Source organism: Excalfactoria chinensis, chromosome 2, assembly GCF_039878825.1.
Source record: "Excalfactoria chinensis isolate bCotChi1 chromosome 2, bCotChi1.hap2, whole genome shotgun sequence".
Lineage (NCBI taxonomy): Eukaryota > Metazoa > Chordata > Aves > Galliformes > Phasianidae > Excalfactoria > Excalfactoria chinensis.
This window is the reverse complement of record NC_092826.1, coordinates 11,570,193-11,597,802: the sequence shown is the minus strand read 5'-3', so window position 1 is coordinate 11,597,802 and position 27,610 is coordinate 11,570,193. Positions and strand designations below refer to the sequence as shown.

The window sequence follows — 27,610 nt, the reverse complement described above, 5'->3', positions numbered from 1 at the left end:
AAGCCCAATGCGCATCTGGGTTTGACAGGATTCTTCATTCATGAAGTTTCATCCTTAAAATGATTTAAATAGTTCAAGGCGTTGAAGTCTTTAAATCAAGGTTTATGATGGCTCTAAGGTGCTCTCCAGTTGAAGCATGAACTAAAGTTGCTTGCTATGGACTTTAAAAGGAAGCACTGAACATTTATTGCTAGTTATTTACTTTTTATTATGTGTACACAGCAATATTTTTTTCAGAGTATGTTTGGTAAGTGACAGCTTTTAATCAAGTTACAGAATAAAATAATTGTTTCAAATTGGATGTGGTAAACCCTTATTCTACAGGTCTTCATACAGGGATGATCTGTTGAGGCTACCCTTGATCTACATTGAAATTAAGTGGGCAGTCTTGTCTAAGGGTAAGCAAAGACAGGGACCAGTTTGCTTACAATCTAGCATGTGTTGTGCCAGGAGGTTCTCATCCAGAAGCACACATTTTAGGTGAAAGCTGGATGTGAAGACAGAGAATCCTTTTGTCTCTCCTACCAGTACCTGCAGATAGCTTGGGCATTTAAAGGAAGGGCCCTGCGCTGCAGTTGTACTTGACTTCAACACTGTTTAGCAACTCTGTTCTGAAGGGCAGTATGAAGATTATGACTTTGAAATTAAGCTTTCTTTTTCCATATTATTTCTTCCCAATAATTGCAAGGCTGCTGATGGCCCAAAGTGTAATCTGCACTCTGTTCTAAGGCAGAGATTGCTTACAAACCCCTCAGTATGTGCTGACTAGTAATGGGTCTGTGTTGTCCTTATCCCCCTCAGGGTCATCAAAGAGCCTCCTCCCTACAGATCGTTGCTGCTTTTTACAGACCTCTAACAATTGGTCAGCAGGCAAAGCTTCATGTATGAGAATCCAGCCTTGATTCTCAGGCTGTGGGAACAGCAGACCAATGAAGACCACTTTCTGGTGGGTTTGGCTCTTGAGGTTGAATTCCTTTGTCCTGTTCTCTAAATGGCTTTGCTCACCAGGACCTGCCCTTTCACCACTGGGGCTGCACACATACACCTGCACATACACATTGCGTGTTTCTATCTGGATACCATGCTGAGTGGTCCAGTTGATATACTGGAAGGAAGGGAAGCCATCCAGAGGGACCTGGACAGGCTGGAGAAGTGGGCCCATGTTAACCTAATGAGGTTCAATAAGGCCATATGCAGGATGCTGCACTTGGGTCGGGGCAGTCCCAGGTATTTATACAGGCTGGGGGAAGATCTTGAGAGCAGCCCTGTGGAGAAGGACTCTGGGGGTCCTGGTGGATGAGAAGCTGGACATGAGGCAGCAGTGTGCACTTGCAGACCGGAAGGCCAACTGTGTTCTGGGCTGCATTAAAAGAGGAGCAGCCAGCAGGGAGAGGGAGGTGATTGTCCCCCTCTGCTCAGCTCTTGTGAGGCCCCATCTGCAGTACTGCGACCAGGCCTGGGGTCCCCAGTACAGGAAAAACATGGAGCTCTTGGAGCGGGTCCAGAGGAGGGCCACTAAGATGATCAGAGGGCTGGAGCACCTCTCCTATGAGGAAAGGTTGAGGGAACTGGGCTTGTTTAGCTTGGAGAAGAGAAGGCTCTGGGGAGACCTCATTGAACCTTCCAGTACTTGAAGGAAGTATATAAAAAGGAGAGGGAATGCCTGTTCACATGGGTGGATAGTGACAGGGCAAGGGGGAATGGTTTTAAACTAAGACAGGAGGTTTAGGTTGTATACTGGGAGGAAGTTTTTCACAGAGGATGTTGACACACTGTAACAGGTTGCCCAAGGAGGTTGTGGATGCCCCATCCCTGAAGGCATTCAAGGCCAGGCTGGATGTGGCTCTGGGCAGCCTGGTCTGGTGGTTGACGACCCTGCAGAGAGCAGGGGGGTTGAAACTAGGTGATCACTGTGGTCCTTTTCAACCCAGGCCATTCTATGATTCTGTGACATGCTTTTGGGACGCTGTGCATATGTTCCAGTTTCCTCACCCAGTGCAGTACTGGGACAGCAGTGCAACTCCTCTGCAACAGACTCCACCTCTGGGGCCTGCACAGGGGTATGGTCTGCAGAGGGGCTGGGCGCAGCTGTACGGGGGCCTTCCACCCATCTCCACGGTCCCGTCCTGTTGGGGAGGATCTGATAAAAGGATCGAGCTGATCCTTCACATTATCACACTGTAGTGAGTGGGCAAACACTGCTGTTCTCATCTTGCCTGTACCTCTGAGATCACCAGCAGCTGTTTCATTAACTATTAATGGCCTGCTCATTAATGCTGTAAAAGCCTACGACCAATCTTGCAAATTTTCTGGACTCTTCCCTTGAAATATTTATGACTCGCTCCCTGTGCAAAAGGGCAGGAGCAACAGCAGTGAACATGCCTTCAAGTTTTGTTGAGCATTATTAAAGAGCTCATGAATATGAAGAAGTTGGCTGCTTCTCTCTTTTTTTTGGCTTTCTGAGCTCGCACTGTGTCTGGCTGCAGTGGCACAGGCTGCCTGTAGCACACGCTTGCTGCAGTGCTGCTAGTTCAGTCGCTCCCTTGGTGCCCATAACTCCAGGCACCACAGCTGCTTCATAGTCAGGCTGACCCACTCTAGTGCCTGCTCTTAAGAGTTTTGGCTGCTTTGCTTGTGATCTGTGGGTCCTGTAGTGCTTTTTGCACAATGCCTTACAAAAGCCAAGGTGTGAAAATTCCCTCCAGAAGAGGTTATGTTACTTTTGCTTAATAGATGGGGAAATTGAGGCACAAACATTGAACAGTTTGTAACCAAGCAATAGCAGAGCTATATAGAGCTATAGCTAACCAAGCTAGCAGAGGATGGAATGTTTTGCCAAAACCGTCTTGGTATTTTTGATTAAAATCTGATTAGTGTGAAAGAGGGAGGATTCAGGCCAGGGAATATTAGCAGGTTTTCCGTGTGCTTGGAGGAATTCTCTTGCAGGCAACCTGAGCTTGGTGTCAAGTGACCTTCTATCTCCTACTTTTTCCCACTTCTTTTTTTTTGCTCAGGTTTAATGTGATGTGGAGCCATTGGGAAACTGAGATCCCCATGCCATATCCCCAGTAAGCACTGAGTCCCTTTGCAACCACTCCAAGTGGAGGTGCCTTCATCACCCTTTCTATTCTCCTTGAGCTTGGAGCCTGATCTGCTAATTCAAAAGCCACAAACTGTGTTAAGCCTGGCTCAGGGAATCTGTAAGGCTCACAGAGGTGCAGACTGGGAAAGCTTCAGTCCTGGAACCACTGACTATGAACTTGACTCCTTGCGGGTAGAGGATTAGATACTATGTCTCTGAATGTTGAGTTCATGGCGAGATTGAATGGGGCCCTAGGCAACCTGATCTAGTGTCTGATTTAGTGATCAGCAACTCTGGCAGGGGGATTGGGACTGAGTGATCTTTTATGTCCCTTCTAACCCAAGCCACTCTGATTCTGTGGTTCTGTGGTTCAATAGAAGAGTGGTAAAACAGAGATAGGAGCCCCATGAGGCTCCTGGAAGCTGACAGTCCCACAAGGCTCCCCAAGCCTCCTCAGAAACTGCTGCTCTCAGTCATTCCCATCTCATGCCAGACAAGGCTTCTACGTGATCAGACAGACGAGCACTGAACAGTGCTTTCCTTGTGAAAGTGTCAGTTGTTCTGACTCTACCGGTACCAAGGAGCAGCAGGAAAGTTATCTTATTTGGATTCTGGAGATAAAATGGTCTGTCACATCTACCAGCAGTAAGGAGCCTGTCCACTAAATCTCAACTGCGTTCAGCTGGTGGTGCACCAGACAGATTAGAATCTATATTTCTTTCCCACAGATGTCTGCAGAGCAAACAGTGGTGTAAATAAATGTGAAAGGCTTTTCTTTTCTTTTTTTTTCCCTCCTTTATTTTTTTGTTAAAAGATAGATTGGCTTTAAAGAGAACAAGTATGTCTTGTGGACTGCCTTTACCATAAGCCGTTTTCTGAAGTGATTTCAGAAGTGAGAACTAGTCTGTACACAGAGTTCAATGTCTTTTCCACGTGCAGCTGCCCTCTAAAGTAAAAAGCCTCTGGTGTGTCTGGAAGATGGGGTTGTATCAGGAACAAGCAGCCTGTGGTGCTCTGCAAGCTTCTGTACTTGCAGATAGCACTGAAGTGGAGCGAAGTGGCAAAACAGATCCATGTCAGAAGCACTCTCTGGTAGAACATTCTTATTATTATCTCTTACAGAGTGCAATATGTTACCCACATCTTATCAAAGAGGGTTTGGTTGCTTTCCTGAAGCTGTTACTTTTAGATGATGAAGCAAAGTGTAAGTGGGTCCAGGACAGAATTTTAAAATCCTATCCTTCAGTAAAGTCATGTTCAAGAGTTTAGCTTGACACCTTACTTTTATACTGCAAGAATAAATCAAGGTGCCTGCTTGGGTAGCCTGGCCGTAGGTACAGCTCGGTGGCACAATGTAGTTGTATCATGCTCTGTATGGGACTCCACCATCACGCTGTTCTCTGGGAAAATCCCAATGATATGCTTAATGTTGCTTGGGTTTTCCCTCAGAAGCAGCATAATTGTCTTTCAGGAAGACTTCTGGGACTGTGTTGATGCTAGAGTCGCATCCAGATCTTGAGTGATTCTCGCTGCTCTATTGACGCAATTCCTCCACAAGCCGGAAAATAAGCAGATGTAAAAATTGGGTCCCTGCCCCTTTACTGGTGGAGTTTTTCCAGGGGCAGTTGCAGTGAAGGCTGCAGAGCTTTTTTCAGTTGCCCATTGTGCTATTACCTCTGCTTTTATAGGGCTGTTCAGTTCCTTCTGGTCCTGAGGGATCTTCCCTCTCATCTTACCAAGGGCATGAGGCTCCTTGTATAAGTTTGGACAGCCTTTCCTTTACTTCTTCCATGGCAATTAGGAGGAGTCAGCCCAAAACAGACTTCTCCTCTCTCAGTTTGGGACTGAATCACAGGTGAGGGATGTTGCAAAATCCTGAGCAGAGGGAAGCCCAATATAGTTCAAAACACTGGGGACAGCATCCTACCAGAAGCATCAACGATCAAGTATCAATAATGTGAGAAAACACAACATTTGCAGTAAGTAGAAACTTAACATCCTACAAAATAACTGGAAGAAGAACTTGCTTTATCTGGCTGTCCCTTCTACAAATGGTGAAGCTCTTTGAGGAGTGCCACAAGGGCTGAATTTTGTATTTTGTAAAACAAAAGTTGTGATGCATGCTGGAAAGTTAGATTGCATCTCGTTTTCTTCTGAAAATAGCTTGGGGTTACGCCATGCCTTCACTGCAGACTTCTGCCAGCAAGGCTGTACTGGCCAAAAGCACAAAGAGGTGTGATTCCTGAGTGACACATGCATGCTGGCATGGCCCCAAGGAAAGGCTTGCTTAGCTGGAAAAAACCACCCTTCCTCAGTCCTATGAGGTTGTTTTGCTGTGCTTTTGTAGAGGGTGGGCTTTCTGCATTGGCTCCATCTACTTTACCAGTATGACGGGGATATTCATCTGCTGCTGAGATGCTTCTTGTGTCGTGATGTTCTTAGTACCTATAATTTTTAAAGGAGTGCTTTCAAATTCTCCTCCAGAACAAAGAGGTGAAAGCCACAGTTTAATGTTGCATGTCCTCTTCTGTCAGCTCTCTTTGTGGAGCCGGTTTTGATGTCTCTCTGCTCTCTGGGATAGGGCACAGCAGCTGTTATTCTGACTGAGTGCTATTTAGTACTGGATAATGTTGCAAGATCCAAAAATAAAAAGAAGAAAAATATGTGGACAGAGGAAACAAAGTACCATTTTACCTCTTGGACAGAGCATCTCCCTTTCCTCTGCCCCCCTAGTTCTGAAAGTCCATTAAGTTTCTATTCAACTAGTCTGGTTTCTCAGTACACTATAGGAGGCCCTGATTTCCACGTGGTCCCTAAGGATGTGCCAGCTGAGTGCCATGGGCAGCTAAGGCGACACCAGACTTGCAAGCCTCTTATTAATCTGTTTGTACATTTGGAGTTACCTGTTACCTTTAGCAGAGCTGGTTGAATAACTCAATCTTTTGGCATTACCCAGTTAAGTCTCATATCAGATCATAGTTTATTGAGATGTGATTGTACAGAGGAAAACATCAAGATCACCAACTTGGCCTTTGTGGGGATTGTGGACATGAAATAAGTATGTGGCAAGGCTATGATTTTGGCTTATTTTTCTCACATAGTAAGAAAGAGAACTGTGTCATCTTTGTATCAGTCTTTCCTCCCCATACAGTGAAAATAGTCATTTATTCTTCTTGTAAAGCGGGCCCCAAAATGATTTTACTAAAGCAAGATCCAAGCCGAATGGAAAGGTGCTGTGGAGGAGCTGAGCCTGAAGCACTGAAATGTGGCTGCTGTACCACATATATGTCACTGCTGAACTGGGACACGTCACGTCCCAGAGCGTGAAGCACTCATGTTTAGCTAGTCTCCATAGATCACAGGGCATGGGACCTCAGTGCAATGCCCTTAATCACATCTCATTTCCCCATTCCCCCTCTTCCATACTTCGTTCTGCCAGGAACTCATTCTTACTGGAGAGATTCATACCAACATCCCAATGCTTAAAAACAATATTCACTATTTTTACCTTTTCATATATATATATATGTGTGTGTATATATATATATATGTTAATCTAAACACTAAGCACAAAAGAAGTTGATGAGCAAAGCATTTAAATGAATATGCAGTCATTATAACTGATATCAAGGCACAGGAATGCAAACAATCCAGTGTGTGGCTTGATGCTTTTAGCTCCTGACCCTTTGTCTTGTTTTTAATTTTGAGCACAGGAAGGGGCCAATATATGACCATATGCTTACAAAATGCTGGTTGCAAATGCCTTCCAAACATTGTTGTCCTAGTAATGATATGTCATGTATGTGTCACATTTTATCACATCGTGAACGTATTCACGGGACTACAAGCATTACTGTGTTTTCTTGTCCTATTCTTTGCCATCAGTAACATTATTATTATTATTATTTCTTTTCTGGAGAATTTCTGAATAAACAGAAAATGTTATTTATTTGAGTTTGTTCGGTACTGGTGGAAAATTCATACCCTGGGCAATTCACAAGTATATTGTAAGGAAAGTGTTAAGCACGTGCTTAAGCATCATTGCTGTTGCTCAAGTTAAGTGTGTAGTTATACCTTAGGACCTATTGCTTCTTTCCAAACATTGGTCTTAATGCACATTCTGAAAGAAGAAGAATTGATCTCTGCTTGCAAGGTTGTAAAGTGGGAAGTGTTCCTTGAGAGGAGCAACAATTAGCCAGAGCTGATGCAGGTATTACCATGAATGTTATCTTGGCTGTACCTTTTCATTTTCCAAAGGTAAGATCTTTTCAGCGTGATCTGAAGATTCCTTCATTTCCAAAAAGCAGAAAAATTTCTCCCCTTGTGATTTGTTTTCCCTTATTTCTCTTGTCATGTAATTGCCTTCACATGCTTTTAACAAGGTTTTGAAGCTAACACCGCTTTGAGGCAGTGATATCTAGGCCAAAGAGGTTCACACCTCTCTGGTGCGAGTGAGTTCTTGTGATTTTTGGGGAGGGAGGTCTTGTGATCAGGACACAGAGGAGCAGGCAGTCGAGGCTTCAGGTCCAGATTCGATCTCTGTGGCTTCCCTCCTGTGAGCCTTTGGCAAATGCAAGAATAATGCGAACTACATATAACAATCTTTAAAATAGATCTCCCTTGGGGAGAGTGTGGATTAATTAACATTTCAGAGGCGCTTTGAGCTCCTTTGATAGGTGTTGCAGTAATGCAAAAGGGTTTTTCTTCTTGCTAGATGTAGGCTGTCTAAAGGACAAATTTTAATGATGTTGATTTACCTCCTAAGAGCTTCTTTCTAAACAGAGGACAGTTTAACTTCTTACGTATGTACCAATATGAGGTTTTACTTCCAATTTAAGCCAAAATAGCAAAACAAAATACACAGTGCCTTAACCAAGACTGGATCTGGTAACTTCACATCACAGAGGCACATGCTGATAATTTGCCAGTAGCCTCAGGGCTCTGATAGCAATTTACCAGATGATATACTGAGCCTAATTTGCATCTGTATTTACTTAAATGCTTTAATTAAGATTATATGCACCAAACTAAGATAGATCAGAAGCACTACCCGGTATTTGTTGGCATTCCATGACAATAAAGCCCTACCTTGGTTGCTGTTTGCAGACAGTATAACCTGACAGGGCTTGGAGAGATCTTAATCTTCCAGCACCACATTCTGCCTTTATTTTAGTACCAGAGGTGATTTGAGCATCTTGAAGCTACAGATGAAATTTGGTCCATGGATGCTTTAGGTTTCAGGCAATGCTATGTAGTCGTGATTTATTGCAATTTATTGCGTATCTTGCAATCCATTCATGCTTTGTCACACATGTAAAATGTGAAACCCCTCTGAGGACAGTAGGAAAACATTTCAAATATAGTTTCCACCAAGAATGAAATGTCTGAGCAGGGTGTTACGGACCCCTTGTAGTGCTAAGAGCTCTACATAAAGGGATTTCTGGGGCCTGGTCATTTCAGTGGAATATGTGTGGGTTTGTGGCAGAGTTAGTATCAAGGTAATAGAGACACTGAGGGTTTTGCTTTGTCCTCTGCATTTAATCTGGGAAATGCTAGCATGTAAATCAATACAGGCTGAGTTGCGTCTAATCTGAGTATTTTGCTCTGCAACAACAAAGGTTGCAATGGGGACTCACACTGGTCACTGTTGCTGCTTCTCCATAGTTATTGGAAAGTCATCACAGAGTGTCAAAAGGAGACAATTTCTGAGGCAAACTTGTACTATGCCAGGTACTTCCAAACCACCATTTCCTGCACTGAGGCGTTGTGTATAAATCTGAGCACAATATTTGCCTGTAGTTGTCTGTGAGTTCAGTTTAAGAGAGTCTGCCCAAGTTCCACGTGTACCTACACCCTATCCCTGACTCATTTGCCCAACAGCTCTGTCAAAGACAACCACCCCATGTATGGTGACTTGCTATGGAACAGGTGGCTAAAACCTGCTCATTGAAGTGCACGTGGAAAAGCACAAGCATAAAAAGCATTGTGGTAGTTACACAGTTGCCTGAATAGTTAAATACAGAGGCCATAGGCAGAAAAGGGTTTGGGGTGTGTGTGGTGGTGAGGAGTGGCCAGGCCTGTGGCCCACAGAGCTGGGCGCTGGTGTTTTGTGAGAACATGGCCAGGCATTACTTTGTGCTGTTGGGACATGGAGACTTTAATGGAGACATGGGTGTGATAAAACCAAACTTCCAGTCAGCCTTGCTTTACATCATGTGTAATAAGGAGATCAGAGTATTTCCCGCATTAGATCTACTGAGGTGGTGGGTCACTGATACTTGACAGGAAAGTGATGGAGGCAGCTGAGGTAGAGCAGTCCTGCACATCCCCATGGAGGTGATGGAGAGGAGGGACAGGTCTGTGTTGGTCTCTCATCTTGCACAGGGCCAAAAGGAGCTAATGGAGGAGCAGCAGGCTGGAGAGGTTTCTTTTGAAGCCGCAATTTCTCTCCTGTTTTAAAACTCACCACTAATGCTTTGAGCTTTCCCAGTGCTGTGAGCTGGTCTTTAATCAGTTGGCCTTGTCACAACCTGTATGTATTTTAAGAATCGTGCCAACTGTTACTGCTGCAGGGATACATGGAGATTTTGTGGAGAGAAGCCTGGCCTAGTTTTTACGGCACAGCTAGGAAGACGTTTTCATTTCCCTGTTTAATGTGATTCTCCCCAGCCTAATTTTTCAAGGTGTTTTCTTCGAAAGATTGCAAAGCTCCAAGCAATCAATTAATAACAGCAAAAGGCAGAAGGCTGGATATAATACAGCAACAATTCTGCAATTAGCAGTGTATTAGAAACTGCACTTCAGCTCTGAGTGTAACATGACTTGACGGGGAGCAGAAAGGTGGCTGGTCCAGGATGATGAAGAGGTTAAGGCTGGAAATTAGGAAAGATTTCTTCTCAGAATCGATGTTGAGGCATTGGAACAGGCTGCCCAGGGAGAATGTGGAGTCACCAATCCCGAAGTGTTCAAGAAAAGGGCAAACGTGGTACTTAGGGACATGGTCTGGAGCAATCAACAGCATGGGTTGGTGGTTGGTTTAGAAGATCTTTAGTGATCTTTCCAATCTCAGTGATTCTATGATTCCATGATTCAGACCAGCCCCTTGAGCCCATTTTCAGGAGACAAGCAGGATTTGGGGAAGCGTCTCCTTGTACTGAGCAGGAGCTGCATCCATGTCTCCTCATATTGCAGTGGGTAATGATGACCTTGTGATGCTTGGAGTAAAAGCAGATGGAGCTGCCAGCAAAGTGCTGGAGCACGAAGAACATAGAGTTTAGCAGGGAGGCATGAGGGAGAGGGGAGCACCATCCCAGTGTTGGGGTTTAGTCATTCAGGTATCCAAAATCATTTTTCTGCTGGGTTGGGAGTGCTGATGGCATCACACAGATGCTGTAGAGGAAACTGACTCATTTTTCCATCTCAGCTCTCAAGATGGGAAAAATGGAATGTAAGTATGCAACTCTGACAGAGCTTAGGGATCCATCCTGGTGATCCTCCAAGATGGTGTTCCAGAGCCAGGAAGGAGATGCTTAGCTGAGTCAGATCCTTCTCCACCTCTGAGTCAGAAGCACTCATGCAAATGGCCCCACTTGCCACATGCCTGGTTCCCTGCAAAACCAAGTCTTGCCAGAATGTGCATCTAGCTTCCAGCAGAAGTAAACTTGCTAATCAGGCTCTTGGGCAATGCTTAGTTATTCCCAGGTATTCCCACCACCATCAAAATGTGTAAAAAGTGTCTCAAAATTAAAAGGACTGCATGCTGGAAAAGCACTTGTGAGTCAGTTAGTTCATTAGTTTTGTTTTCACCAGGAGTTAATTAGACTTCCCAAGTACTTTTTTTTTCAGCTGTCATCTGGAGTTGCAAGCAGTCTTTTAAGTTGCTACTACTACAGACTGTCACCTGTTGGTAGGCTCTGTCTTAGAAGCACCCCTTCTCCATTTACCAACTGTGTGTGCAGATGGAGGTGATAAGAGATATCTCATCCTAAAACAAAATCCAGACTTTCATTACCCGAGGCCAGCTCTTATTTGTTATTTCTGTTACAGAGCACCTTAAGACAGGCATTAGGGTTGATGAGACAACATAAAGCAAAGCTGGAAGCTGTGCCAGAGAGGTCATAACCATGGAACAAGACTTGTCAGTTGGCAGAGAAACGGGGAGATACATTAACGATAAAACGTGTGAGTGATTTTTATGTGCTTGTGTCACATTAGCTTTCCTAGACATTATGAGCTGTCTCATGCATGTAACAGCGAGGATTAGATGTGGCCAGTAAAGAAAGATGTGGCATGGTGAAATGGTACTTAATGAATTTAGAAATCAATCTAGATGCTCTTTCAGTGTTAGTTAGACTTTATTATATCTACCAACAGAACTAGTCCTTGGCTCTGGTGGGTGTTTGACTTAAGGTCTGGTCTTCTCTTTTTCTTCTTTTTGAACAAAAAAATAAAATAAAAAATAAAAACCTTAGCTTAAAAAAAAAAGAAAAAAAGAAAAAAAAAAAAAGAAAAAGAAAAAAGAAAGAAATGGTATTTGCAGAATCAATAGAAAAGCTGACCCAGATAAAAGTGTGCAGAAATTGGTTCCATGCCCTAGAACTTTTCCTGCATGCTTTTTGATGCGGTGTATCTGATCTTTCAAAAAGAAGGAGACATACAGTGATCTCCACAGCTTTGAAGAATTGTTCTGGAAGAATAACAAGGAGCACTGGAGAAAGGGTGTGCATAAAGGGGTGTGCATGTGTGGCGTGTGTGCTTCTTTTCCCCCTCGTTAAATATATTATGAGGAGGAGGAAATTAATGTCATATTGCAGGTTATTTTGAAAGATAGGGTAAATGTTGTATGAACTACCTTTTTATCTGATTTCTAAATGGTGAAAGTGTGTTTCTTCTCAACAGCTATTCACAGTAGGATGTGAATTGAGCTTTATTTTCCTTCATTTAGGACTTCTCCTCCTGGAGTGTGTAGCAGAGATGCATTTAAGCAGTACGTGGATTTGCTCTCAGAAATGTAATTGTGCCCTGGATCCCAAATCAGGTAGAATGCTGGAAAAAGCATCTGCTGCTGCAGACTTTTCTTCAAGACAAGACCCCAAATCTTAATTTACATGCAGCATTTAGATCAGTGGGAAATAGTAAAAGGTCCTGTCCGAATATATGTATAGAAGCTTCAGTGTCTGAGCCTGTATTCTCTCGGCTTCCAAAAATATCAGAGGGTGTTTGGTTATGTGGGACCTGGAGGCGTAACGAATCCACATTCAATTCAGCCATGAGGGACAGACTGGTTGGGCCGCAGGATGGGCAGGAAGTTTTGTTCCATCTCTTTGTGTGCTCTGCCTTTAAAAAACATTTAAAAAATAAGTAAAATTTAAGATCTAGCTGGAGGGATAGGATGGGACCCAAATTACTGATTCCTAACAGAATATGCTGATACAGTGCCCAGACTGTGCTGGGTATCCTCAGGACAAAGAGCAACAGCCACAAAAGTCACAGGCTCATGGGTTTTTCCTACAAACCTTCTAGTCCTAGGGACAAGCAAAACTATCAGAGCCTTGGGGTACCCGGGGAGCCACACCAGGACAGGGATCTCCGCCACAAGAGGTTGCCAGCCCTGCTTTATGTGGTAATCATGGAAAACATCAGTTTTGCCCTTGGATGCTGTTTTTCAGTGCTCAATATGTGCAGCCTTTCCCCTTTCACAGCATTTCTGCAAGACATTGGCACCTGAGCAGAGGTTGCTGGTGCTTCGGCTCCAGCTTCCCTGATGTCAATACGGAGATGCTCTTTCTGAAAATAAAAAGACTTACCAGCACCTACCGGTGCTGATTTTCCACAGTAGCTGAGAAACAAACACAGTTACTTGAACGGAGTGAAGTGATTTCTTGCTTTATATTTACACCCTATGCTCATTTTGTTTCTCATACCACTTTTGCACTGACGGCTGCTGTGTTTGGCAGGGATTTGCAAATGCATTGATACTTGCAGCCAAAAGTAGGAATGGTCTAAACAGCCGGATGAGGGAAACCCCTTCCTCTCCTATTTATTTTTACAGCAGCAAAATGTAACTGCTGGCTGCCCTCAATTGGCTTTTTTTTTTTTTCTTTTCCTTTTTTTTTTTTTTTTTTTTTTTTAAGTTGTTTTTCTTCTCTTTTCAGCCTGGGAGTTGAGGGAAACAAAGGAGGAATGAATTAAGAGCAGGAGAAAGACCGCTGTATGGCTGAGTGTCATTTGGTGAGGAAATCAGGCTGAAACTGGAGAGACCAGGCCAAACCCAACAACAGTACTGGGAGGCTTTAAATTGTGTCATTCTGACGCTGAGTCTAAGTGGTAAAAATGGCTAGTGATGTTTCTGGCTGCGGTCTAACTCAAATAGGTTTGTACCCATATGGAGAAATGCTCATTGACTGCTGTTTGCATCATTTGGCATATGCTCCTGGAAGATCCCAACTGTAGGGAATCACTATTGGTAACCCTTGTCCTTTCCAAGCTGGCACATGCATTTAAACTGTGATGGCTGATGGGGATTTAGGATGCTTTTTGCATTCTGTTCATTGCTGTTATCTTTCTCTGTTGATCTTTTCATTTTTAGCATCACCACTGTTTTGAGCTTAAATATTTGTGGGGAGAAGGAAGGAGTGTGTGATACTTGTCTACATCCCCAGTGTATGACAGCCTCTGTGTCTCCCTGGCAAACTTGTTTGATGACACCTGGATGGATCTGAACACCGAGTCTGGGCATCACTTGGAGCTGAAAACTAGGTGTTACATAGGTTGCTCTGGAAGGAATGTCTCCCATTTATTTCCATGGAAACTACAACAGATACAAAGAGCACAATAGCACCATACGATAGAGCAAATTCTTAGCTACAAAATGTTCCTTTTCTACATAGTCACCACGATTTTTGCCAGCAATGAACCGGAGCCGGCATGGCACAGTCCTAAAGATCTGCACCACTGGGGGTGACCACTGTTTCACAGATGCTGTGTCAGCGTCATAGATAGGAAAATATTGTCCATGTTGTCCATCTTTCATCAGCCCTTTCCTAACCCAGAAGACAGTGCACGTGACTTTACCTGCTGAGGGCTGCATACCGACTTTTTTCTTTGATGGAGAATTCACACTGCCAGTCCTAGGATGGCTGTTTTGACTCCAGCTTGTAATGGTGACACCACATCTCATCTCCAGTAATGATGTGATACAGGAAACTATCGCCTTCCCCTCAGATTGGTTCAACAGATCCTGACAAACTTGCATACAGGGTTCTTTCTGCTCCAGTATGAGCATTCATAGGACTCACTTGGTGCAAATTTTGTGATATTCCAATATTGCTACCATTGTTTCCAACACATTGAAGCTAATATTCAGCTCTGTACACAGTTCCCTGGTTGTAATCCACTGATTTGTGCAGATGAGCTGATCAAGACAGTCTTGATTTCATGATATGACAGCTGTGCATCACCATGTGGAACATGGCTTATCTTTCATGTTGCTGTCACCACTACTGAAATGCACTACCCACCACTCCACTGCGCTCACGTCTGCTGTTTGGTCTCCAGAAACATTCAGCAAGCATTGATGAATGTCAGTGGGTGCCATTTTTTTTTTCCATATGGGGGAGTTCAGTGGCACACCTTTACTTCAAACATGCTTCCATGTCAGATAGAATTTTGTCAGACTGCCCCTCTGCTGCCATCTGTCACATGGCAACAACATACAACTGAATATTGATGGGAAGGCTCAACCACTACTGCCCTATCACCAGCATCCACCTCTGACCAAATGCCAAGTCCTGCACTTCGGCCACAACAACCCCAGGCAGCGCTATAGGCTTGGGACAGAGTGGCTGGAGGACTGTGTGGAGGAAATGGACCTGGGGGTACTGATTGATGCACGGCTGAACATGAGCCGACAGTGTGCCCGGGTGGCCAAGAAGGCCAACGGCATCCTGGCTTGCATCAAGAATGGTGCGGTGAGCAGGACTAAGGAAGTCATCCTGCCCCTGTACTCAGCATTGGTGAGGCCTCACCTCGAGTACTATGTCCAGTTTTGGGCACCTCAGCACCAGAAAGATATGGAAGTACTGGAGCAGGTCCAGAAAAGGGCAACGAGGCTTGTGAAGGGCTTGGAGAATCAGCCCTACGAGGAGAGGCTAAGGAAGCTGGGGCTGTTTAGTCTGAGGAAGAGGGGGCTGAGGGGAGACCTTATCACCATCTTCCAGTACCTGAAAGGTTCTTACAGCGAGAGTGGGGCAGGTCTCTTCTCACTAGTGACAAGTGACAGGGGAAATGGCCTCAAGTTGCGCCAGGGCAAGTTCAGGTTGGATATTAGGAAGAACTTCTTTACAGAAAGGGTGGTTAGGTACTGGAATAGGCTCCCCAAGGAGGTGGTTGAATCGCCATCCCTGGATGTGTTTAAGAGCCGTTTGGATGTGGTACTCAGGGATATGATTTAGCAGAGGTTTTTTTTTTAGAGATGGGGTACTGGTTAGGCTGTGGTTGGACTTGATGATCTTCAAGGTCTTTTCCAACCTGGGTAATTCTATGATTCTATGATTCTATGATTCTATGACATTGTGGGCCAACGTTATAAAATAGGAGGCATGACCTTCAGAGCCACCCTCATAGATGAACAGTCCACACTAGGTTGTTTGTAATAAAAACTGTTGCTGTACATATGCTAGGTAGCAAAAGTGTCTTACAATAGTCCTACTGTAGCAACCAGTGGTGAAAAACAGTTATCAGTCCTGGTTCTGGCAGAAAGAAAGTAGGACAGCTTTCCAGCTCTGGGTGAGCCTTCGGTACCTCATCTCATAGGTAACTATTTAGGCAAGGGATAGGAATAATGTGAATTCACCCTTAAAGAAAACACTTGGATTTGTTGAAGGAAACTAGGAAAAATTAAGATAATAGAATAGAATAGAATAGAATAGAATAGAATAGAATAGAATAGAATAGAATAGAATAGAATAGAATAGAATAGAATAGAATAGAATAGAATGTAGTATATCTTTCTCTTGTGCTAACATCCACAGATAGGTAATGTGTTGAAAAGTAAATATTGTTGACTTTGAGCAGTGCTTTCCCATTCTCTTTCATTTTGGTTCTATAACTTGGTTCTCGATGAGCCATATCACAGGGAGGGGAAGTGTGGAAAGGCTCTATGGCCTGAGTGGAGAAGCAACATGGATCATAACCCTGTGCTCATGGCTGTCATGCTGCCAGGGTGTAGAGGATGGTCCCTCGCAGGAGCTGCCTGCCATGCCTATCTATGCCAGAAGCCACAGCACCCTTCTCTCTCCCAGCCCAGCCTTGCCTGCCTCCCACTGTAGAACCGTAGAGTCATTAAGGTGAAAATTAAGGTCCAAAATATCACTAAGATCATTTGATCCAACCATTGACCCATCACTGCCATGTCCATCACACCTGGGAGGCTGTGGAGCCACTGCCATCCATCTCCTCATCCATCTCAGTGCTGTAGAAGGGCAGCTGAGTGCCCTGCAGGACATGGATGAGGTCTCAGAATGAAGAAGTGCAGGGGCATCCAGGCATCATTGGGTGTTCCCAGTCACAAAACGTGGCATCCGGTGCACATGCTCGGTGGCCTCAGGGCAATGTTCTCTATTTTAACAGCTTGTCCAGTGCATATGCAGGTATTTGATGGAAACTCTGGACTTCTCTTACAGGTTTGTTAAGGGATAGAAGCAGTAATGATTTTAATTAGACCTTGCACTGAACCTTCCAGCTGTGCATTCATTATTTGCATTGCAAACAGAGGAACTGTGAAGTGGTTTTGCTTAGCCCAGGGTAGGACTTTGACACTGCCAGAAGTACTATCCATGTGTTCTCCTTGAGTCTGTGCTCAGCTATTCTTGTATTATTTAAGCACGGGTCATACATATGGGAACACATATACTTTATAAAAGTGTGTTGGAGTGAAGGATCTTCATGAATGCATTCTTTCCTTCTGCTGAGGGCCACCATTTTTCGGTGAATACCCAAAGTGGAACAGCTACAACACACAGAAGTGCCTTAATAGACACAAAGGTGCTCAGGACCCACCAGGATAATGGGGATTTTCAGTGCACTGAGACAGACAACTTCCAGGAAAGCTCGTGTCTGCTAATCTTGCCATAATAACAGTCTGTGATCTCCAAGCTGTAAACTACCCTTTTCCTACACAGCTGTGAATATTTAATTTGATAGAAGGCATTTCTGTTCTAGTGCTCAAAGTAAATTCAGCTCAACTAAGGTGGTAATATTTATCATGATAGTTTTGAGGGAAATACAGATATAAGCTAGACTGAAAACTTAATAAATGCCTCTTGGGATACAGACAGCAGGGGCTGAGGAGCTGATTTGGGTGTTTGTTGTCCCATGGCCTTCATGTCTTGTATCTCAGGCAAGGTATGGCCAGGCAAGATTAGATGTCAGATAGAGGGTTGAGAATACAACCCATTTCATCTCCCTTAGCCAGAGCATTTTGGGACTACCCAAATCTGAGTGATGAGGCAGCCCATTGTGGGAGCGTGGTGATGGGTCACCGAAGGCTCATAGGGCTGCTGGCAGCTGGCAGGGGGTCGGTGTTGAGAGGTGCTCCGAGTCAGTGTTTTGGGCAGGCAGGCTGTGGGGTTAAACTGCCAAACTGACATCTTTCAGGAAGAGAGGTTGAGGAGCAGTTTGGCTTTTATTTCATTTTATTTTGACTCCAGCACAGCTGGGGAAAGCAAGTGCTTTCAGGACTCCCAACTCCATTTCTCCTTGTAAAATGTTCCTTTGCAAAATTGATTATTTCCTTAGGTTGAGAGAGTCTCAGAGGAACTTGACTGTCGAGCTGCTAAACAGTACAACTATTTCTCTTTCATGCCCTAAGAGCAGCTCCAGATTTACATTTTAGCTCGCTAAAGTTACTTCAACAGTTTTTTGGAAGAAATCTTGTTGTGAACAGTGAAAAATAATCCTGTTTTTAGGTGCTTGGAGCTGTGATGCTTGGAACCTGACGGTGTTCGTGAAGTGAAATACTTTTAGGAGTCTTTTTGTTTATTTCTGGGCTTTTTTAGTTTAGTTTTGCGTTTTTTATGGCATGCTACTTCTTTGTGGCAAGCACCCCACATGACCGTGCAGGGCTTGGGCTGGTGCTTGGGTTGTGCTGATCCATTTGCTGCCCAAGGAGAATTGCTCAGGTTGAACAAAGCTGAGCAAGAGCCAGTTTCTTTGTATTAGTAATCACCCACCAGTTGCAAAAACAAAAATAAAACCAAAAAGACTTCTCTGTGTGAAATGTGTTTGTGACTCCTTTTGCTGTTGCCTCACTCCAAACTTTCAAACGCAGTAGTACATCTCCCAGCACCAGGAGACTGTGAGATCTGAAATATGTATATATGCATATCTATGTGTATATGTATATTCCCAACTTGTTTCTGAGCTGCTGTGTTAAATCATGTTTTCATAGCAGCAAAGGGTAGAATTTCTTACCGTGCATTCTGAAGAGGATTGCATGGTATGAGCACAACAGTGAGGGGCTGGATTTAGTCACTCTGGAGATTTCTTCCTTCTTTATGTTTCCTAAAGCTGGGAACCTCACAAAAACTGCACCAGTTGGGTCTCTAGGAAAAGCACCAACAACTGGAAGGCTCATTATGCTGTCCTAAGAAACGATGACACTGTATTTAATATATTTATTTTAATTAACTCTCTAACTAGAAAGAAATGGCAGGGCTACTCAGCACTGTAGGTATTTGGTTGGTGGTTAAAAGCATTTTATTTAAGAGGTGGTCTGAGGCCTCTTAGCAAGGCAGTCACTTGTATGTTGGATGCAGCACTGGAAAGGCAGACTTCAGAGAGTGGGTTCTGTATAAGATCACTGAACTGATCCCATTAAATACTGAAACTGCTCGGCACCAGGATTATAGCACAAGCTGGGAGATTCTGTCCCCAAATCCCCGTGCCAGACAGTTTCCACCCCTTCAGCAGGTAGAGGTGTTCTCTCTGTTACAATGCAGAGAAACTAGCATCTAGCCTTACTTTGAGATGGAGCAAAATGGGAAGCAGTTTCCCATTTATCTGTGAATAAACGTGCAGCTTTTTCTATTCTAGGCTCTTAAAAAGCATTTTTTGGTTGTGTAGCTCCTGGCTACTTGAGTAGCTTTGATACTCTTTCAGGAAATCCAGTTGTATCTTGTATCTGGAAGCTGTGTCTGGAACTGGCTGCCCAGGGAGGTGGCAGAGTCACTGTCCCTGGAGATTTGAAGAAACACAGCACTGAGGGACATGGTTTATGGGCATTCTGGGAATGGGTTGATGGTTGGACTGGATGATCTTAGACATCTTTTCCAACCTTAATGATTCTGTGATTCCTTTGAAAAGAGCCTCAGACTCCCTGGCCTGCTGGAAAGGAGCGCAAGACTTCAGGTTATGTCTCTGACTTGCTGTCAAGTTTCCCAGCCAACCTTTCCATATCCAGATAGAACAGTGTGTGTGTAGTCTCAAATTCAAATTCTTTAGCTTTAGCTGTGTTCTGGGCACTGCCAAAACAATTGATAGGCTTCTGTCTCGCCAGGGGGGAGTTTGACTGGATGTATTGCTTTCACTCAGATCACCCTGTGACCACTCGTTTTCCTTCACATATCATCGGTGTTTATGCCCTCACCCTCAGGCAGGGCATTTCTCAGACCTTTCTCTCCCGTCTGCAGGAGAAAAGGAAAAGAAGGGGGAAAAAAATAGAAAATGAAGAAAACCAATGTTAGCTTTAGGACCCAGTCAGTGAGTCCCTTGATGGAGGAGAAGGGCAGTGGGCCAGAAGTGTTTTGTCGAGGCTCCCAGTAACCAGAGATATGTGTCTACTGCAGCAGATGTTTGTGGGTATTTCCAGCTCAACAGCAGCCATATCTCAGGACATCCCTATGTGAGCACTCCCCACTGTCTGCCTAGCCTTGGAAATGTGGATTTTCTTTTTCCCAAGGGACTCCCAAGGTATGCAGCACTCCATCCTGGAGCACATCTGTGTGGTCCTGTCAGCAGTCATGGAAGAGGCATTGCTGCAGTTCCCATCAGTCAGCATTCTTGGGTGCTGTCAAATAAACTCAATTGCAGCAGAGTGGGATGGTTACTGTTTTGCTGTTTTTCTCCCCAGTTCTCCTGGACTTACACAGCTTTCCCTCTCTGTTGTAGGTGTCTGAAGTTCTGCTCACCTTCAAAAGTACTGCTGAATCCCCAGGATGTAAGAAATGCAGTGCAGTGAGTAGTGTTTTATTTCTATTTTCCTTTTAAGTGGGAAACCTGAGCTTGCTTGAACAGAAGGAAGAATAAAAAGACAATCTTTTTAGAAGACACTTTTAGAACTGTTTACAGCAAGTAACTCCAGTACTTTGGAACCAGTTGTGTGTCTCTGGCACCTCTTTGCAACCCACAAAATAAAGTCAGCATTGTATTACCACATAGGCTGAGTAATTATCTCCTTGCAGATATGAACCACATGAATGCATTTAACTTTGAATATGGTCAATAGAATGGGCCATTAGCACCGTCTGAAGCATGTTTGTTGTTTTCAAGCCCTACCAGACATTAAAAGACAAAAAAACATTAATGGAGACTTGAGGCAAGGAATTCCTCAGGAAGAAAGCTTGTGTGTTCTGAAAGGGGAGGAAAACATGGATTTGCTACAAAGATGTTTTTGAGTGCATGTGCATGCATACAGAAACCCAGCCCTGTCATCAGCACAGAAAACAACCCAAGATTTGGATCCTGTCTGATCTGATTGAGGAACTTCAGAGGTACTTTGGCACCATGTGAGACATCTGCATGCCTGGCTCCATTCCTTGCTTCAAAGCAGCTCAGCGTGTATCTTATGTGTGTGTGTATATGTATATATACAGGACTTACATAGTGTATATATATGTGTGTGTATATATGTTGTATATGTATACTATGCATATGTACACGCACACTATATATAACTATACATAGCTATGTAGTTATGTATATAGCTAAACAGGTATCTAGTTATATATAGAAGCAATGACCACACCAGGAGTTTTCCTTTTGCAGTGCCAGAATTCACTGCTTTCCATATACTTTCCTATCAGAGCACTTGTACAGGGGCTGGGTTTTTCTGAGGTTTTTAAAATCAGCCCAGGTCCAATTTTGTTTTTACCCTCTTCTGTTGGTGGTAGAAATCTATGGTTACTTGAAAATCGGCAGAATTTTGTTTCCATTTTTATTTCGGTGGCATAAAGCCTGTTTTCTGTTACACCAACACAAATCTATTTGGGCTACAGCAGAATAAAACCCCAAATTGAAATCAGCCTGAAAAAAGAAAGGGCTTTGTTATGTTAACAGGAATGAAATGGAGTCCATCAGTGTTCAGAAAAAAAAAAGACGTGGCAAAAATTGCTAAATAAATAACTGGCAGGCATTCAGAAATGGGTAAGCAAAAGCCCTGCAATAGGGAATCCTGTTTTCTGCCTTTTGTGATGGATTCCAGCAATGAGTCCAGTTATTACTGGCAGAAAAATGGCATGAAATCATGATGGTGTTTGGGGTTTGTCCTCAGTAAGTTCCATCGTCTAGTCTCCCTTTGAATCAAAAGTGTTTTCTCCTTCCTTGGTGCTCAAGCTGCCACAGGAGAGCTGCTAATCAAGCTGTGGGTTTATTTTTTGTCAGTCATTTACAAAGCATCGCTCAGAGGGGCTCTGGCCTCATTCTCTGCACTGTGCTGGCTGCAGAGAGATGGGATGGGTAGAGACCGAGTTAGAAAGATACATTCAGCAGAAAGGTGCTGTGTAGCACGTTGTGTCTCTCAAAGTGTAACTGTACATTAGGAATGCTGTTCAGGCAACGTTTGCTCTCAGATGTTTCATTCTCTGTTAAGTAGGCAGTGTTGAAATTTGGCCTCTGCTCTGCAAGCATCTCTGAAGTCCTGACGAATGTGTGTTCTAATGCACCCTCATGGTGCTCACTGCTGCAAGAGGAGCAAATGGGGACCTGCTTGTGCTGTGTTCAAGCACTTCAAAGGCAGAGTGCTGGTGCCACACAAATGCAGTCTGTGTTGTTAAGTCAAAGCAAAGCAGCGATGCAGGAGCTCTGATATATCATGGCTGTGTTAAGAGGGTGAGAGATAAAGCAGAATTGCTTGGAAGCTGCCCAGGTAACTCATGTAATCTCAGATGGCTCTGAAGTTATTGCAGTGAGATGCAGTCATTGTTCAGCAGAGAAAGGAGACAGTAAATTCCCATTTTCCTGTCTTCTCGTGCTCTGGCTTGTGAAAGGCTGTTTGACCAAAGCCAAGAGGAACTGGGCAGCGGGAGGTGGCTGCAGCATGGCAATGCCAACAGAGAAACAAAAGGGTGGAGGAGAAACCAGAGGTGGAAGAGCTCATCTCCTTTATCTCTGCTCTCTGGTGTTGTCCTGCAAAATGCTTTGGGAATTCAGCCTGGAAAGGTGTGCTGGCAAGAGGACGAAAAGAAGGCTGCTTTGCTTTTCTGGTTTCCTTCGTCCACCCCCAGTTATCTCCTGACACTCACAGAGTGTGACCTGCCTGCTGGAGAGAGTTTATGTTACGTGGCAGCTCTCAAAGGCTGTCCCTCTGCAAGGGACAGACTGGATATAAGGAAGAAGTACTTTACAATAAGGGCAGTGAAGCACTGGAACAGAGGTGTTGGATGCTCCATCCCTGGAGATATTCAAGGTCAGGCTGGACAGGGCTCTGAGCAACCTGGTCTAGATGTAGGTGTCCCTGTTCATTGCAGCAGAGTTGGCCTAAATGATGTCTAAAGGTGTCTTCCAACTCAGATCATTCTGTGATTCTATGAGGGAGACACATCACAGCAGAGTGGCACCTGTTCCACACCGGGATGCTGTGCAGGGAACAAGGAGTTACCAGCACAGGTTGCAGCTTTGGGCTGGTGAGACATGGCAGGTCCAGCCGGGGAGCGTGGAGGGCAAAGAAGCACATTTTGTGGATTGGAAAAGCTTGGAAAAAGTCACTTGGAAAAATGAACCGTTTTCTGATGGAACTTCTGGACGTGTGCTGTGAAGGAGATTCTTGTTGCAGGAAGCCTTTCTCTGCCACATATGATTTGGATTAGTTTTGAGGGCTGCAGGTTTGTTTTTTGTTATTTGGAGATTGAGCGGTGAATTTACAAACACTTTTTACCACAGCAAAGCAAAGCTTTGCCAGCACTGTGTGGCAGCACCCTGTGCAGGGCTTTAACTCTGGATGATGTCCTCGGCCCCCAGCCAGGAGAGGGTGAGGAGATTTCCTCCATGTAACATCAGATCCCCTTTTGCCCTGCAGCCGGAGGCAGCTTTTCCCCAGTGCTCAGCACATCCCAGGCTTTGCTAATGCCAGAGCTACTCCAGCTTTCCAGCAGCCCCAGCGCAGCCATCCCCCCAAGGACCCAGCTTGGGAGGAATGAGGAAAAGAGAAGAAAGCAGGTTTTGTTCCATTCTTCCTATTTCTGGTTGTGTCTCTTCTTCCTTTTCCATTAAGCATGATGTCACAAATGACATCAGTCCAATAACTGCTTGCGGTTGTCATAGTCACAGTCTGTGACACCCAAACAAAGCAGCAGGAAACCAGTGCTGGAGTACAAATGCTGTAATATTCATCACATTCCCTTTGATTAATAACTGTGCGATTAGGTATTTTTTTTTTTCCATTAGAAAAAGATGAGCAGAGGGGAGGCTAAACGAACAAAATGAAGCTGTTGGGGAGGGGAATGTTGTCCCTGGCTCCATCTGAGCCATGCAACCACACTTCTGCCTCTGTTTCCACTTCCTTATATAAGAGTTGCCTGGGTCCTTGATGACTTGGCTCAGCACACTGTGCCTGGCAGTAGGGAAGCACCTGCTCCAGAACAGGCCCCAGCAATTTTAAGAACCCTTCACTTAGAAGACAGGGAGGCACACGCAGGCTGTCCTGGGGAGCTGTAGTTGCCCCATCCCTGCAGGTGCTCAGGACCAGGTTGGCTGGGACCCTGGGTTGCCAGGTCTGGTGGGGTGCAAGCAGCCCATGGCAGGGGTTGGTGCTGGATTGGCTTTGAAGTCCCTTCCATTCTGTGATAAGACTCAGTGATATTTTATGAAATAGATGGGAACCTGCACTGGAGCTCGTGGCTCCCATGCTTGGCCAGAATCAGGAGCTGGCCTTGCTGAACCTGGGGCAGAGTCCAGCAGCAAGCACTACCCCGATGGGGGGCCACAGGGCCTGGCAGGGGGGGGTGCTCATGATATAATAGCTGGAGGTTGATTAATATGCTGTGAGTCAGAAACACCGGGGTGTTTTAGCTTTCTCCAGTTGCTATGGCAACGTTATTTTAACAAATAGCTTTTTAATATTTAATTAAAACTCAGCTTTTGGCGAGCCGGAGTAAAAACTATTACAAACACTACTACAAAGGGTTAGCAATGAAGTGTATTCAGAGCCACAGGTTTTGGTGGCTTTTTTTTTCTTCCCCCCCAGCCCCTCCTCCCCCAAACTGTCAGCTTCCCAAAGGAGAAAACCGAATAAATCACTGTAATTCATTAGTTGTGAGAAACGTATGCGTGTTCCCAAGACACAAAGCAAATGTAATGCAAATCTGCAGTTACACTTGACAACTGAAGGTTGTCGCTTCTTTAATGCCTAACACCAAGCTGCTCTGTGAGGACGGGGTTTGGTAGCGTTTCTTAAATGCTGCTTTGTTGCCGGACTTCCTCGCTTTACCGTTGCCTGCTGGATGAGCTCATGCCCATTTTGTTCGCTGCCTGTTCTTCCATGCGAGGTTGGATGCTTTTCCCTCGCCAGCTTGTGGAGGAGGCTGGTGCTGGGGCCGGTCCCTGGACTGGTTCCTGGTCTTTTTTTAGGTGAGCTCCTCTGCTTCCCGGTGCTGTGCAGACACAAATGAACAGAGAACTCGGTCTCAAGAGAAAAATAAATATTGAACAGCTCTCTTTGTAAATACCTGTTATTTATAGAATGGTCGCGGGTTCGGTGAGTGGGGTTGCTTCTTATGCAGGAATGCTGCCTTCAGGGATTCGGTGAATACTTAATGTCATTTGTGGTATAATAATGAAATAAATGTGTCGCTCCCATGGGATTTCCTCCCGGCCCCTATTTTCTCTGATTAACTCCAGTATTGCACACTTTGTCTCCATTTGCATCGCATCACTTAATCTTGTAGTGAAACGGCATTTGGAAAATAACACCTTTGTTTCCTGGAGGGAGGGGAAAGCTGTTCAGTGTTTTGACAGACACAGAAGAGTCTGAAACTATAGGTAGTGCATCACATATCTCTGTCGTGCCTCACCAGGTCCCTGGCGCTGGTACTCTCCCAGAAGGCTGGGATGGGGTTGAGCAGCACAGCATTGAGACATTAAGCTTTCCTTCCTATTTATGCTGAAGTCATGCTGTATAGCAACACCAATTTCAGTGATAATATTGAACCCTGTGTCGTACTGCTAACTCTCAACACTGCTGTAGTACTGCACATAGTGCATTAAACAGTTCTTTAAAGCATTCTTCTGCATTCCCATGTTTCTGTACTTGGGATCCCTCTGTTTAAGCCTGTCTGATAGCTGGTGGCTGTCTCAGGGAGCCCAGACATGATCCAGGGGTGCAGTGGGAGTTGTGATTCCATTGATGTGTCATGTGGACTCTTCCTAAAAAAGCTGAAATATGATTTGCAAGGGGAAATAAAAGCTCTGCTGCAAACGTAGACTGCAGTAGGAGAGCTCAACTGCTTGTTCCCTGGCACAGCCTCAGCAGCTTGGCCTCCTCGTGTGGGTGAACTGCAATGCAAGGTGCTATATGGGCTTCAACTCACAGTAAGTAAGCCAGCAAAAAGGTCCAAGCTGGCACAAAGGACGCATCTCCCAGTGCTCAGAGCTATTGCAGTGACAGGGATGCCCAAAGCAAAAAGAGACCAAATACCTGTTAGTGGTTTAGGATCCATGCACACCCTCAGTATCACAAGTCCAGTAATATGGCCCCAATCCCCATCCCAGTGATCTTTAAGGTCCCTTCCAGCTTAAGCCATTCTGTGATTCTGTAAGGGCTGTTTTTATATTAAACACATTATAAACCTGAGCACCCCACAGCTCTAGGGTAATGTGTAGCGCTGCCTATTGCAGCCCTAAGTTTGTGCTTGGGTGTGCTACTGTAGAAGCTGTGCTGCTTCCCTTACTAAGAGAAGCTCCAAAAGCAATGAAGTGTGCATTTTCTGTGTGTCATGAGGATGGCTGAGTATCTCCTTCCAGCCACGTCTGGCTGAGTAATTGTGTCACTCGGATGAACTACTGACTGTGACGAGAGGCTTGGGCGAGTGCTGAGGTGGTGGGGAGGCTGTGAGGAAGAAGATGTGGTACAAAGCCACCAGAGCCTTGGCCTGCAAAGGCGGGAAAGGGTCTGGAGGGCAAGGACTGAAGAGCAGCTGAGGTCGCTGGGTTTGTGCAGCCCAGAGCAGAGGAGCTGAGGGGAGGCCTGATGGTGGCTGTAGCTCTTCACAGGGAGCCGAGGGGCAGCTCTGAGCTCTGCTCTGTGTGACAGCGACAGGGCCCGAGGGAACGGCATGGAGCTGTGCCAGGGGAGGGGAGGGTGGGGGTCAGGGACAGGGTCTGCACCAGAGGGCGGTGGGCATAGAATGGGCTGCACAGGGCAGTGGGCACGGAATGGGCTGCACAGGGCAGTGGGCACAGCCCCGAGCTGCTGGGGCTCAAGGGGCATCTAGACAGTGCTCACAGACACAGGGACCATTTTGGGGTGGTCCTGTGTGGAGACAGGAGTTGAACTCAGTGATCCCTTTGGGTACCCTCCAACTTGGGATGTTCTTTTCTGTGTTCTTGCTGGATGTCAGAGGAGGGTTAGAGTTCCAGGAGTGCTGTGCACCTGCGATAAGCACAAGGTGATGGTGATGCACATCTCCCTTCCAGTGGAGAACAGCTCCAATGAGACCAACCAGCCAAAAATAAATCCAAGATGGATTCAGTGCCACTCTGCAGCAGTACTGTAGCGTGGTCTGGGATGCAGTGAGCAGCGATGGTGATGCCATACAGCTGGGTTGCAGCAGGGGCTTTGTGTGGCTGGGGTTTCCCTTAGCTCCCTCCCATATGAGGTCTCTGCCAGGGCTCATCACCTCCTCCTGAAGCTGCCGCTTTGTGCCATGGCTGCGTTTGCAGATCCCCTTCTGCTCGGCTGCACTCAGCATGCTGCACGGCTTCTGGGCAACCCAGCTGCCCTCCTGTCCTGTTTGTGCGTGGTTTTATTGCTTTCTCAACCCAGTGCATTTAATGGCAAGTCTTCAGAGCAAATTAAAAAATCCAGTAAGTTTAGCTGGTGTAGCACACCTGCAAATTACAAACTCCATGTTCCTGTTTCTGACATCACCCTTCTGCAACACATCTCCCAACCCATGCGTTGCTGTGCTCATCAGGTCTCTGGGCAGCAGTAGAATTGAAAATGATGCTTCTCCTCCTGAAAGCCCCACTATGCTCCAGCTTGCATCAGTAGCTGTGCTCAGGTGTAGTGTCCTATTTTGTGTCCACATACCTTCAGAT

The 27,610-nt window shown here is 45.1% G+C and overlaps 1 protein-coding gene across 3 annotated transcripts in view; it reads left to right on the top strand.

Annotated features, from left to right (window-relative positions):
- Nucleotides 1-27,610, top strand: part of ZHX2 (zinc fingers and homeoboxes 2) — a 67,298-nt gene that overhangs the window by 11,838 nt on the left and 27,850 nt on the right. For all 3 annotated transcript variants that reach the window (XM_072329326.1, XM_072329325.1, XM_072329323.1), the window contains exon 2: nt 20,249-20,314. The gene's annotated coding sequence lies outside the window, so the exon portion shown is untranslated. The remainder of the gene's footprint in view (nt 1-20,248; nt 20,315-27,610) is intronic.